Source organism: Schistocerca cancellata, chromosome 1 (genome assembly GCF_023864275.1).
Source record: "Schistocerca cancellata isolate TAMUIC-IGC-003103 chromosome 1, iqSchCanc2.1, whole genome shotgun sequence".
In the NCBI taxonomy this organism is placed as follows: Eukaryota; Metazoa; Arthropoda; class Insecta; order Orthoptera; family Acrididae; genus Schistocerca; species Schistocerca cancellata.
In genome coordinates this window covers 1,236,900,978-1,236,909,747 of record NC_064626.1, presented here as the reverse complement: position 1 = coordinate 1,236,909,747, position 8,770 = coordinate 1,236,900,978, and the positions used below count along the sequence as shown (strand labels likewise).

At 43.9% G+C, this 8,770-nt stretch overlaps 1 non-coding gene across 1 annotated transcript; it reads right to left on the bottom strand.

Moving 5' to 3' along the window:
* Positions 1–899: 899 nt before the first annotated feature.
* Positions 900–983, bottom strand: Trnas-gga (transfer RNA serine (anticodon GGA)). Its single transcript is given in 2 exon segments — positions 900–934; positions 944–983. It is a non-coding gene; the product is annotated as a tRNA-Ser (tRNA).
* Positions 984–8,770: the final 7,787 nt, after the last annotated feature.

The window sequence follows — 8,770 nt, the reverse complement described above, 5'->3', positions numbered from 1 at the left end:
CTACAATGGCAGACAACAATGCAAACTAGCCACAGACTGGACACAGCACAGCCAGTGATTTTCATACAGAGAGCGCTACGTAACGTTACCAATAAGAAAACATAAACAGCCGACTTACAACTTGCCACTATTTTGCAGGAAGAAATGTATAACATTCCCTTCAAAACGATAGTCGAATGCCCCAAGATACATAACTAGAAGGATAATGGGTAAGCGTGAATGGGCTGGCTCACAATTAGATATCATACGTTGCTTCAACAACAATAACTGCATTTATTATCATTTACTAGAACATCAACAAAAGCAAGACTAGGATAATGGAATGTAGTCGAATTAAGTCGGGTGATGCAGAGAGAAATAGATTAGGGAATGAGACACTTAAAGTAGTAAAGGAGTTTTGCTATTTGGGGAGCAAAATAGCTGGTGATGGTCGAAGTAGAGGGGATATAAAGTGTAGACTGGCAATGGCAAGGAAAGCGTTTCTGAAGAAGAGAAATTTTTTAATATCGAGTGTAGACTTAAATGTTAGGAAGTCGTTTCCGAAAGTATTTGGTGGACAAGAATAGAATAGAAGCTTTCGAAATGTGGAGTTACAGAAGAATGCTGAAGATTAGATGAGTAGACCACATAACTAATGAGAAGGTATTGAATAGAAACGGGGAGAAGAGGAGTTTGTGGCACAACTTGGCTAGAAGAAGGGATCGGTTGGTAGGACATGTTCTGAGACATCAAGGGTTCCCCAATTTAGTATTGGAGGGCAGCATAGAGGGTAAAAATCGTAGAGGGAGAAATGGTTCGAGTGGCTCTAAGCACTATGGGACTTAACTGCTGTGGTCATTAGTCCCCTAGATCGTAGAACTACTTAAAGCTAACTAACCTAAGGACATCACTCACATCCATGCCCGAGGCAGGATTCGAACCTGCGGCCATAGTGGTCGCGCGGTTCCAGACTGTAGCGCCTAGAACCGCTCGGCCACTCGGGCCGGCCGTAGAGGGAGACAAAGAGATGAATAGACTAAGCAGATTCAGACGGATGTAGGTTGCAGTAGGTACTGCGAGATGAAGCAGCTTGCACAGGATAGAGTAGCATGGAGAGCTGCATCAAACCAGTCTCAGGACTGAAGACCACAACAACAACAACAACAACAACAACAACAACTAGAATGTTACCAATCTGATACGGCAACTTGTTTACACAGATCTGCGAGCTTGTTTTAAGGTAAAGAGGCAACTTTTGAACAATAAGTAAACTATTGAAAAAGTTACAAGGCAGTATAGTTACACATGTAGAGCTTACAGAGCAACAGGAGGATTGGACTGGTATACATGTTTAAGGAAAGTTCTAGTTTAACAGTAGTTAAAGCGCTCACTTCTTCTACCAAGCGGTGAGTAAAACGCCCTTAGAAATATCGTGGATAAGTCAGTAGAACAGACACGGAACATTTATTCAAACCCGACTAGTTTAACGTCAAAAGGGCAATTACTGAGAATTACAAGAACTTGAGTGAATAATTCAGTGTATGCTAACAATGAAATAACTGACAAGAAAGCACAGTCAATTATAACAAGTTACCAGCTTAACATTGAGGACAATAGAAGAACAATTACAGTAAAGTAAAGTAAAATGGGAAACATTTAAAAATATAAGCATAAGATATTGTGCCTTAATACCCAAGCTTGGTCTGATGGCAGTTACAGAATGCTTCAGAGAAGAAGAGGCGCTCCCCGCCCTCAAATTAACTGAAATACCCATCGCACACAAAATAATTTAACCATCACCGATTTAGGCTGGAAAAAAGTAAGGAAATCAACTTAGATATCTCGGCGGAGAACTGGCCAAGACATAGGAAGGGAGGCTGGAATCGAACAGCCACACTGGCGATATAACACCCGCCGGAGCCGTGACGGAGCGAGTCAACACAAGCTGCACTTCACTATCGTTCGATCACGGCGTCCGCCTCGCACTTCTTTTTTTCTCTTGAAATTTTTGGTAAGTTACTATGGGACCAAACTGCTGAGGTCATCGGTCCCTAATTAATCTAACTTAATCTAACTTACGCTTAGGACAACACAAACACCCACGCCCGAGGGAGCACTCGAACCTCCGGCGGAAGAGTCGCAAGAGCCGTGGCAAGGCGCCTGAGACCACGCGGCTACCCCGCGCCACCTTCGCACAAGTACACAACGGCCAGCACCGCAACAAGAGACAGGAAGTCACAATGGGTTCCTCCTGAAGAATAGATACAAATGTCAAAGGTGCTGTAACGTCTCTTAGTATAAGACATATCATGTGATAAAGAGAAAAACATGGTGTATCATATTTTGTTATTGTATAAAATTATGTATTTTTATTTATTTATTTATTTTATTGCTTTGTTTTTATTATTATTTTTTATTATTATTATTCGCGTAACAACTCATATATTAAATGAGATATGTTACTACGAAAAGAGACTCGAAATACCTTTTAACGGTGCTGTGCTATGCCTTTCTTTGGATCACTAATTTTCAACAAAAGAAAATGTATTATGTTCCTATTGTTCTGCATCTGGCTTTCTATTAAAGCAGTTATAGTACGCAATGGTTGTTCAGCATCATAATTTTGCAGTGGATTTTTGTTAATAGTAAAACAACAATAAGTATCACGGCTATCCCGAGAACATGAGACTATTATCGGAGAAAAATGATGTTTTTACTATAAGGTTGCCAGACCAGAACTACGCACAGCAAGATTTCTTTCATGTGATGAAAATAAATTATCTCTTTTCACTATTAGTACTATATTATCAGCAGCCCGCGTCAGCCTGTAAAACACATCATAAAATCTGCTGCTCTGCTCTGCAACTTCGAAAACTGAAAGAAATAATTTTTCACTTCACTATTACCTGACCGCTTCTTTGCGGTATGATAGGTTTCATGTACTGCAATTTAAATGAACCGCGTCAGCGGCTGGCTCGTTCGTAGCGCCGCTCTGCACCACGAATAATATTTAAACAACTGAAAATGTCTTAAAGGGATGGGATAAAATACCAGGCAAGCTTGACATGAATCATAATGCAAGGTTTCACTAAATAACTCTATTCAAACATTTAAACAATTTCAGTAGTACACACCTTTTTAACAATCTTGCCTAATGGCGTCCCTCTTACAAACTTGACAAAAGAATGCTACGCTAGCATACAATATCACGTCACAGGCTATCCTTCTCACGTAACTCCAAGAAGAAGACAGAGAAATTAATGTTCGTTATGTATTATTTATACTAGTCACATATTCTCATCTTTGTTTGATATTTATCGTCTGTGGCGGTTTCATTACTCGCCGACACAGATATTATCTACAATAAATAATAAAAAAATACATAATTTTATACAATAACAAAATATGATACACCATGTTTTTCTCTTTACCACATGATATGTCTTTTACTAAGAGACGTTACAGTGCGTAAGTAAAATCACTTGACCCAAATATATCGACATTCAATAACTCGACAGTGCGACCCAAGTAACCTTATGAAAGACCCATGATTATTTCTTTCCAAGCCCTAGTAACATAAGATTACTAGAGATCCTATAGGCAAATAAGAAACAATACAATAAATAGCTAAAACTACCTTATTAAATTTACGCAAAGATGCGCCTGAAAGCACTGAACTCGAATAAGAAAACTTAAACATAAAACTGGGAGGACAGGGGCGAAAGTCCACACCATCGAGCTTACCTTGAATAACACAATTACAGTAACCTCACTGACAAGTGAACAGATGTGCGCAGCTGGTTCGCACTGGGACACCTAAAATATAGTTCAATAACATACCTGATTAAAAATAGGTAATGACCATAATAAATACAGAATTTAAAAAAAAGGTAACCTTTTAAACGCATCCAGAAGAGCAGTTTAAACTAACAAGGTATTTAAACCAACACGTAAGGTGAGCAAGCCCTTCCACAAAACACCCTGAAAGCTAGGCTATGCATAGAAACCTGTTACAAATATCAAATATCGAGCACACATCAATGAGATACTAACAATGCAGTAAGCCAACTCAGAACAATGGAGGCCGGAACGAGACTCCGTTACGTAGAGGCAGGCTGGCCCACAGAACCAGCAGCCACAAAATTTTCCCGCCGAAGTTATGCATCGACGATACAAGCAAGCAAACAAGGACACGTCACATAAGCAAGGCGCGAATAGCTCTCGATAGGCAAGCAGCCGATTAACCCACCAACGGTCCCCAAACAGGAAATAGCGAGCACGCCAAGAGACAGAAAGCAACACGTACTGAATCCCGGTGGCCCACCGCCACGCTAAGTTCCGGCCTGGGAATGACAGCAACCGCTCCACCAGGTTGTCGTCCACAGAACAGCTTGTCTAGTCCGATAACTGTCCCGTGCATCAACTCCTTGACGCTTTTGGATTTGCCTCCTCCCAGAACCGTCTTGTTCACCTCACTCTAGCTACTAATGCTAAAGCACTGAGTAAACAAAGGCTGTTGCACTGTCAGTTCAAAACTGACCGCTCAAATGACGGCAGGAAATCGTTAGCAAAGATTTGTTCATCTGTGAAAAGATTTCTGTGCGAAGCGTACAGCAACTACCACCGCCATACCTCAGAAACTGGCCGACAAACAGAGAATTTTAAAATCAGTACGCGGATCTAAGGGTTCCATCACTTAATGACCAGTTTGGTGTATCAGTTGAACATATCAAAACGAAAGCCGAATTTTTAAAATCCGCGTTTAGGACACCACTAACGCAGAAGAGACTCTCGTATGGATGACATATTAATAAGCCTCCCTGGCAGAGACAAGCACCTGAAAGAGTTGGAAACAAGTAAGTCGCCAGGTCCGGATGGAATCCCAATTCGGTTTTACGAAGAGTACTCTTCGGCATTGGCCCCTAACTTAACTTGCATTCATCGCGGATCTCATGCCAGAACAGAGCAGAATTATTGGTAACAGGGTAAGGGCCTGGCGTACTACACTGAAGAGCCAAAGAAATTGGTATACCTGGGTAATATCGTACAGGGCCAACGCGAGCACGCAGAAGCCCCGCAACACGACGTTGCATGGACTTGACTGATGTCTGAAGCAGAGCTGGAGGGAACTGACACCATGACTCCAGCAGGGCTGTCCACAAATCCGTAAGAGTGCGAGGGATGGAGATCTCTTCTGAACAGCTATGCACAATAGTGTTCATGTCTGGAGAGTTTAGTGGCTAGCGGAAGTGTTTGAACTGAGACGAGTTTCCTGGAGCCAGTCTGTAGCAATTCTGGTCGTTTGGGAGTGTCGCATTGTCCTGCTGGAATTGCCCAAGTCCGTCGGAATGCACAATGTACGTTAATGGATGCATGTGATCAGACAGGATGCTTACGTACGTGTCACCTGTCAAAGTCGTATCTAGCCGTATCGAGGGTCACACCCTCAACACACCATTACAGAGCCTCCACCAACTTGAACAGTCCACTGCTGACGTGCAGTGTCCACGGATTCATGAGGTTGTCTCCATACCAGTATACGTCCATCTGCTAGATACAGTTTGAAACGAGACTCTTCCGACCAGGCAACATGTTTTCAGTCATCAATAATCCAATGTCGGTGTTGACGGGTCCAGGGGAGACGTAAAGCTTTGTGTCGTACAGTCATCAAGGCTACACGAGTTTGTTTTCGACTCCGAAAGCCCATATCGATGCACTTAACATTGAATGGCTCGCACGCTGACATATGCTGATGGCCCAGCACTGAAATCTGCAGCAATCTGCGGAAGGGTTGCACTTTCGTCACGCTGAATGATTCTCTTCAGTCGTTGTTGGTCCCGTTCTTGCAGGATATTTTTACGGCCGCAGCGATGTCGGAAATTTGGTGTTTTACCGGATTCCTGATGTTCACGGTACACTCGTGAAATGTTCGTACGGGAAAATCCTCCAGTTCGTCGCTACTTCGGAGATGCTGTGCCTCATCGCTCTTGCGCCGAATATAACACCGCGTTCAAACTGACTTACAATTTGATAACTTGCCATTGCAGCAGCAGTAACCGATCTAACAAACAGACACTGGTTGTCTTATACAGGCGCTGCCGACCGCAATGCTTTATTCTGCCTGTTTACACATCTCTGTATTTGAATACGCAAGCCTATAGCAGTTTCTTTGGCGGTTCATTGTATGAGGTTGCTGCTCATGGTGATGCGTGTGTGGAACTGACGGATAGAAGAGGGTCTTACAAACGGACGAGCGGGTACTCGACAACAGATGCTGACCACGCCGTGGCATGACTGTAATTTTGTCTGTATAGCCCTGACTAACGTAACAGCTTTGTCCACAGTGTTTGCTTGACTTCGTTCCGTATAATGTTGCTAGTCATATGAATATCTTAATGCCTGTTGGGATGGCAATAATTATTGCTGCGGATGTGAAATATGATCGTGTGGAGTGTTTACAAAGGGTGTGGAAATGCGTGCACCAACGGTTCGATTCTGTCTGCTGAATGCTGGACTGGTAACACGAGTGGCAGTGCATCAGCTTGCGTTGGTCCGAAACAACCAATGATTGAAACTGTAATGGCAATGTGAACACTGGCATACTGTAATACGAAATGTAATGTGCTTGGACAAGTTCCTCCTCAGCTTGTGCTACAATGGTAGTCTTGTAACTTTTAGACGCTGTCCTGATAAACTTTATAGGGCAGACCGCATTGTTGAGTGGCATACAGGTTCGGGACACCAGTGGCTATAAAGTGTGTGGCCTCCTACGTACTAAAGGCAATCTTAATTGCAACAGTTGCATCAGGGCCTAAGGCACCGTGGAAAACGTCACGGGTCTAGTGTGGAGTTTCTCGCGTTCAATTCGTTTCTGATTATCTTTCTATAGCCTTTTAGATGTTATAAATATTGTGATATGCAGATTTGCAATGACTCAGTAATATCTAAACAAGAGTGTACCTATATTCCCTATTTTTATACACTACTGGTCATTAAAATTGCTACACCACGAAGATGACGTTCTACAGACGCGAAATTTAGCCGACAGGAAGAAGATGCTGTGATATGCAAATGATTAGCTTTTCAGAGCATTCACACAATGTTGGCGCCGGTGGCGACACCTACAACGTGCTGACATCAGTAAAATTTCCAAACGATTTCTCATACACAAACAGCAGTTGAACGGCGTTGCCTGGTGAAACGTTGTTGTGATGCCTCGTGTAAGGAGGAGAAATGCGTACCATCACGTTTCCGACTTTGATAAAGATCGGATAGTAGCCTATCGCGATTGCGGTTTATCGTATCGCGCCATTGCTGCTCGCGTTGGTCGAGATCCAATGACTGTTAGCCGAATATGGAATCGGTGGGTTCAGGAGAGTAATACGGAACGCCGTGCTGGATCCCAACGACTAGCAGTCGAGATGACAGGCATCTTGTCCGCATGGCTGTAACGGATCGTGCAGCCACGTCCCGATCCCTGAGTCAACAGATGGGGAAGTTTGCCAGACAACAACCATCTGCACGAAGAGTTCGACGACGTTTGCAGCAGCACGGACTATCAGCTCGGAGACCATGACTGCGGTTACCGTTGACGCTGCATCACAGACAGGAGCGCCTGCGATGTTGTACTCAACGACGAACATGGGTGCACGAATGGCAAAACGTCATTTTTTCGGATGAATCCAGGATCTGTTTACAGCATCATGATGGTCGCATCCGTGTTTGGCGACATCGCGGTGAACGCACATTGGAAGCGTGTATTCGTCATCGCCATACTGGCGTATCACCCGGCGTGATGATAGGGGGTGCCTTTGGTTACACGTCTCGGTCACCTCTTGTTCGCATTAACGGCACTTTGAACAGGGGACGTTACATTTCAAATGTTCTACGAGCTGTGGCTCTATCCTTCATTGGATCCCTGCGAAACCATACATTTCAGCAGGATAATGCACGACCGCATGTTGCAGGTCCTGTACGGGCCTTTCCGGATACAGAAAATGTTCGACTGCTGCCCTGGCCAGCACATTCTCCAGATCTCTCACCAACTGAAAACGTCTGGTCAATGGTGGCCGAGCAAGTGGCTCGTCACAATACGCCAGTCACTACTCTTGATGAACTGTGGCATCGTGTTGAAGCTGCATGGGCAGCTGTACCTGTACATGCCATCCAAGCTCTGTTTGACTCAATGCCCAGGCGTATCAAGGCCGCTATTTCGGCCAGAGGTGGTTGTTCTGGGTACTGATTTCTGAGGATCTATGCACCCAAATTGCGTGAAAATGTACGTAATCACATGTCAGCTCTAGTATAATATATTTGTCCAATGAATACCCGTTTATCATCTGCATTTCTTTTTGTTGTTTCAATTTTAATGGCCAGTAGTGTACATCAGTACTTTCCTTTTTAGTTCTTATTACAATTGTAGCTTGCCGTCAGGGTGTACTCGGGATTGGCTTGTAAGTACAGAAGGTTAGAAGGTTCTCGTCAGAGCTGAGCGGTAAAGGAACAGGGAACACATTCTCCACAATGGACGGAGCGAGCCTGGGACATGGGTCTCAAGGCTGCATGAGATATGAGTTTACGACAGGCCGACCGCTCAGAGGGGTGCCGGAAAGCGACCAGATGTAGATCCATGGAAGGGAGAACTGACGGTACAACATTTTGCTCCTTAACTAACAATTGGCTTCAGGGCTTACGAAAAACACGCTTTTACATCGTTTTACTGTCTCTGCTGTGTTGGAGAAGGACGGGCTGGAGTCATCAAAACACGGATACAGGATGCTAAAATACCACT